General features: G+C 51.7%; 1 protein-coding gene across 2 annotated transcripts in view; it reads right to left on the bottom strand.

The window, feature by feature from the left end:
* Positions 1–4,960, bottom strand: part of Hoxb3 (homeobox B3) — a 20,204-nt gene that overhangs the window by 11,341 nt on the left and 3,903 nt on the right. The window lies entirely within an intron of this gene.

The raw sequence follows: 4,960 nt of genomic DNA, 5'->3' as shown, positions 1-4,960 counted from the left end.
TTTTTAAATAACTTTCTCTCTCAAAATAGGTTTGGAGGACTGGACTATCTGATCAGATAGTCCTGGGATTTCTAAAAATGAAGTTACTTCGCTGTCTCCACTTTCTGCCCTCAGAATCCCCAAGCCATACTTTTCCTGGGCATCCTAAAACTCCCTGAAACCCATCATCCTCCTTATATCCTTGATCCCAAAAGAAATTGCCCTTCACGTAGCTGTTCATCTGGGAAGCCATTGCTTTCTAGTTTCCTATCTCTGTATTTGGAAGAAGAAAAAGAAAACAGAGTGGAACAAAGTAGGGGTCTTCCATTTTGCTGGCCTCCTTTCTAGTTACCCTGGAAGGACAGACAGTATGGTGCTATGGCACACTGTGTACGCCATGCCCTCTCCCAGATAAAGAAGGTCTAAACATCCAGGGTCAAGGCTGAATCTGTGGGGAAGCTGCACCTGCTTTCACAGATTCTAAACTGTAACCCCACAATCCAGGTCTTGGGCTAAGGTAAGAGGAAATCAGATGCTGGATTTTGAACAACTCCAGCCCTGGTTTAGCATCTAACAAGAAAGTTAAGGCCCATCTGGTGAAGTTAAGGCCCATCTCCCTTAAACCCTGTGCCAATCCCAGCTCACCCCATCTAGCTAGACCTCAATCTTTATTGCTCTTGACCTGGACTTCCATTCTGTTGAGAGCAGGAATCCCTTCAAAAACAGAGTCCAGAGGACTTACTTCCTAGAGGTACAAGCACAGACAAACTCCGAATTTTGCAAACAAACCATGCAGTGACGTCTACAGTCAGATAGCCACAGAACTGCCAGACACACAGCAAGTCACTCCCAAGCAATATCCCACAGAAGATGGAGACTCTGACAGGCACCCAAGAGCAGAATGAGGGAGAACTTGAGGTGTCTAGTCCAACTCTGCCATTGTAGCAGAGAGGGAAACTGAGGCCCACAGTGGGTTTTGATTGCCACAGTCTTGAGCTCTAGGAGACTAGGCCTTTAATCATGGCAGCTTGGTTGTGTGACTCTTTGGGCCTCAGTGTACCCCTCTTTAAAGCCAAGCTGTTTGTATAGAGGTGAAGGAGCAGAGTAAATAAACAATCCCCAAGGTTCCCTTTCAGGCTGAATATTAGTAATTCTCTATGTCCTAATGTAAATATGAGAAAGGGCAAATAATAACAAACTGAGTCCAGCTGATAAGTGCACCAGCGCCATTGTTATCAGATGCAAAATACTTCCTCCAGGGATTTGCATGTTTCCTCGGTTACCACTGAGCACACACATCCCGGTCTGGGTCCTGTCTTGCCCCACAGAAACAGTGGGTCTCACTGCTCCTCTTCTGAGTGGAGGATGGGTTGTTTTCTACACTCCCTATCAAATCAAAAATGCTATTTTTGGATGCAGCAATCTGAGTAGTAAATAATTAATTTGTATAATTAGAAGAGGAAGGCTTCAACCTGGCAATTTTTAACCAGGCATCAATAAGCCCATTGTACCAGCCTGGCCTTCTCACCCCAATCCCCCCACCTCTGCCCACACACCTACCAGCTTCCAAAGTTGCCCTCCCCCAACCCCTCAATTGACAATCAGCATTTCTAGGATGGCCAATGTGTGTGTGTGTGTGTGTGTGTGTGTGTGTGTGTGTGTGTGTGTGTGAAAGGGGGGGTCCTCAGAGCCAGAGTCTGCTCGCACCCCAACAAAGTTCCTTTCTCTGCTGTGTTCCCCCCAGAGCTCTGTCTGCAGACAGCTGGCCCTCAAAGTAGAATTTCCTACACACCCACCCCAAGCTGCACTGGGCGCCAGGTTGAGCTCTCAGCTCTTGAGAAACAGACAATCCACCTTCTCAGCTCAAGATGCCCCAACAATGCAGTGGGTTTGCATTTCAAGAAACTCCCATTAATATCAATTTACTTCACTGAAACCTCGGGTTCTTCATCAAGTTGATGATTTATGATAAAATCAATTAAATTACGGCCACTTAGGGCCCAGCCGCTTCCTCTCAGATTTCATTGGTTCGGGCCCAAGTGTCTGGTGGAAAAATGCAAGTTTAGCTGGAGGCGAGGAAAGATAATTCTGTGGCTGAGAAAATTTAATGCAAAACAATTTGCAGGCAAAGCCTGTGTCTGGACAGAAACACACAAGCCACTAGTTGGCCTGCGGAAATAACTATCTAGGGGTCAAAAATGTTTTCTCCCCACCCTCAACATTTTGCATGGTTCCCTTATTTTTGGTCAACTGTGTGTTTATTTAACACCACCTCTCAACAGAGACTGGGAGAATGTGAGCAGCAATGGTGGGACCCAAGCCTTCCAAGACCAGACTTCAGTCGCCCCCACTTCTCTTGCCATACCAAGTCTCCCCCACCCCACACCCTTTCGCGTCCCACTACAAAGTTCCAGATTCAAAGTGAAGATCAGCCAGTGTGGGCGTGGGCAGGCAGTACAGACACAGAAAGGAAAGGGGAGCTCTGGTCAGAGGCCCTGAACAAGCTGGCTTTGCTGCCTGTGACTTTTTAGAAGAAAGAAAGGCCAGGCAGGAGAAGCAGCACCTCACGGACAGCATAAAGAGACAGGGAATGCTACCCAGAGCTACCCCATTCCAAGGTACCAGGACCAGAGGACACCCAGTCCCACTCCTGGCTCTTTATATCCACCCACGAACTAATTCTATGTAACTGCAACGCCAATCAGAGCATATCCATACAAGCCAGTGTTTAGGCCCACTCTCACAGTCCACAAACAATCTCCACATGTGCGTGCCTGCACCCTCCTTATGCCTCACAAAAGCACCACACCCTTCGCCCGTGAAGAGGTGATTCCCGGGGTCTTTTTGCATCTGAGAAAATAAATCCTAACGTAGTATCAGCCTGGCTTTGCCTCTCACTCCAAGGAAAGCGGCTTCTCCCCGCCTCTACTCTGTTTGGTTTTTGGTTTCCAGAGCAGGCAGATAGTAAACATAGCTTCCCTGAAAGCCATAAATCAAGCCCTCTCCTACCTTCTCAACTTAACACCCAGCCTCCGCATAACCTCTTGTCATTTCAGCTTCAAATAACTCCTAGGTGTTAAAGGGCTGGCCCACAGTGGCAGCTGGGTGGTGCAAACCAGGCCCAGCTTCGGCTCCCTCTCCACCCACAGCTCCCATCTCCGCCCCCCCCCCCGGGAAAATCCTCCAAAGTCTTCATATTTTCTGAACCCCAGAGCTCCCCAAACCCTGATCAGATCTTGTCTACTCACAGGTACAGCTCCACATTCTTCCACACTCGCCCTACACCCCAGGGCCCCGGACCCCAATCTCAGTTCCACACCACCTCCTCTAAGTTCTGATCTTTGTCTAGCATTCAGATGCCAACGTGGGGAGTGAGGGTATCCGCGACCCTCTCTCCGCATCCACCCGGCCGCAGGGCGCTGGACTGAGCACCGCACACTTACCTGTGCGGTCTCGGACTAGGGTGCGAGCCTCGGCGGGCGGCGGGGTGCGGGGAACGCTTGAGAGTTGATGGCCAGTCCCGGGACCCTCGGCCCGGGCTGGGGATGCGCCTGGGCCGGCCACATCCTGGTCGCTTGGCCCGGGAGCACCCCCGCCGTGCTGGGGGGCTGGAGATGAGGGAGAAAGAGGCCGGCCTGCGCCTCGCCCCCGCCCCCGGCTTTGTTCCGCCTGCGGAGCCCGGAGCACGGCTCCTGCCCAGGGATGCTCCGGGTAGGGCGAGCCTGCGGTCCCACCAAAGCGGGCTTCGGGCTGCGGGCAACCCAGGTTGGTGCGGGACCCAGTCTGAGAGGTGACCGAGTCGCCAGGCGAAAGAAGTGGCGACTGACGGGGCCACGAAGAAGCGCGGGGGGCCTCGGGGGCGCCATGGCGGAAGGCGGGCGCACCGGCGGCTCTTCAATGTCACCAGCGAAATGGGTTCCATATGTCCGACCCGAAGGAGAAGGGAGGGAATGGGAGACGGTCCAGGGCAGGGCAGGAGGGGGTGGGGGTACTGTAAAGAGGGAGAGCATAGGCAACAGAGGTAATGGGAAGAAGTGGAGGGCCCAAAAGATTGCTTTCTTTCTTTTCCTCCTCCTTCCCCAACTTCCCCTCCAGGCCTTTTAAAGTTGCTTAGGTTCCCTTTTATTCTTTTCTTTCCTGAAAGATGAAAGGGGGAGGCGATCTGAAAGGGAAGCATCCGTTTGTTAAATTGAGGGGTGAAGGGAAGAGGTGTGGAGGTGAAAGTTCGTGTAAAACCAACTCCTCCTTGGTTTCGGAGAGTTAAAAGAGGGAGCTGGGGGCGGAGGGTTCCTCCCTCTAGGTTTCAGAGTCTTGTTCCAATCTCCCTGCGTTTGTTTTGGGAAAGAGCCCTGATTACTGTCCCAGTAGTAGTGCAGGAGGAGACAAGCGAGCGTGTCCGGGACATCTTGGCCATCCCCTGGCATACTAGATTGTCACCGCGATGCTTCACACCTGATTAGGGCCTTCACGGGGCTTACTCTATAGGCAGTAGTTTCTAAGGTCTCAGCTTTGGCAACTTCCTGTAAAGAAAGCTTCACGTACTGGGGGGCGGGAGGGGACGAAGAATGGTCATGGAGTCTGAAGGAGTTGGCCCTCTGAGGGGTATAGACTTCCCCCTCCCCCCACCTCTGTTGTCTCTATCCCTTTCCCACAGGCCCTTTGTCACCACCACCTTACACTCTGCCTCTCAGTTTCTTAAGGGAATCTGAGTGGCACATCAGGCAGGACTTCTCTGAGTGTCTCCAGGAATCACTTCTGGGCTGTCTCTTCTCCTTTGGGACCCTTTCCTGGGGGGTGGGGAATCTACACCCTGTCTCTGAGAGAGTCTTTTTCTGGAGAGAAGGAAAGCAACAATGAGCAGTGTCCTTGTCTACTTCTTTCCTTTAACTGTGTTGTGTGCCCTTCCAGGACAATCTCTCTTCCCCTACGACTAGCCTTTGTTTCCTCTCCTCTCCTCTCCTCTCCTCTCCTCTCCTCTCCT

This window comes from Mastomys coucha, unplaced genomic scaffold, assembly GCF_008632895.1.
Source record: "Mastomys coucha isolate ucsf_1 unplaced genomic scaffold, UCSF_Mcou_1 pScaffold5, whole genome shotgun sequence".
Classification (NCBI taxonomy): Eukaryota; Metazoa; Chordata; class Mammalia; order Rodentia; family Muridae; genus Mastomys; species Mastomys coucha.
Note: the sequence above shows the minus strand (reverse complement) of the source record. Positions and strands in the feature narration are given on the sequence as shown.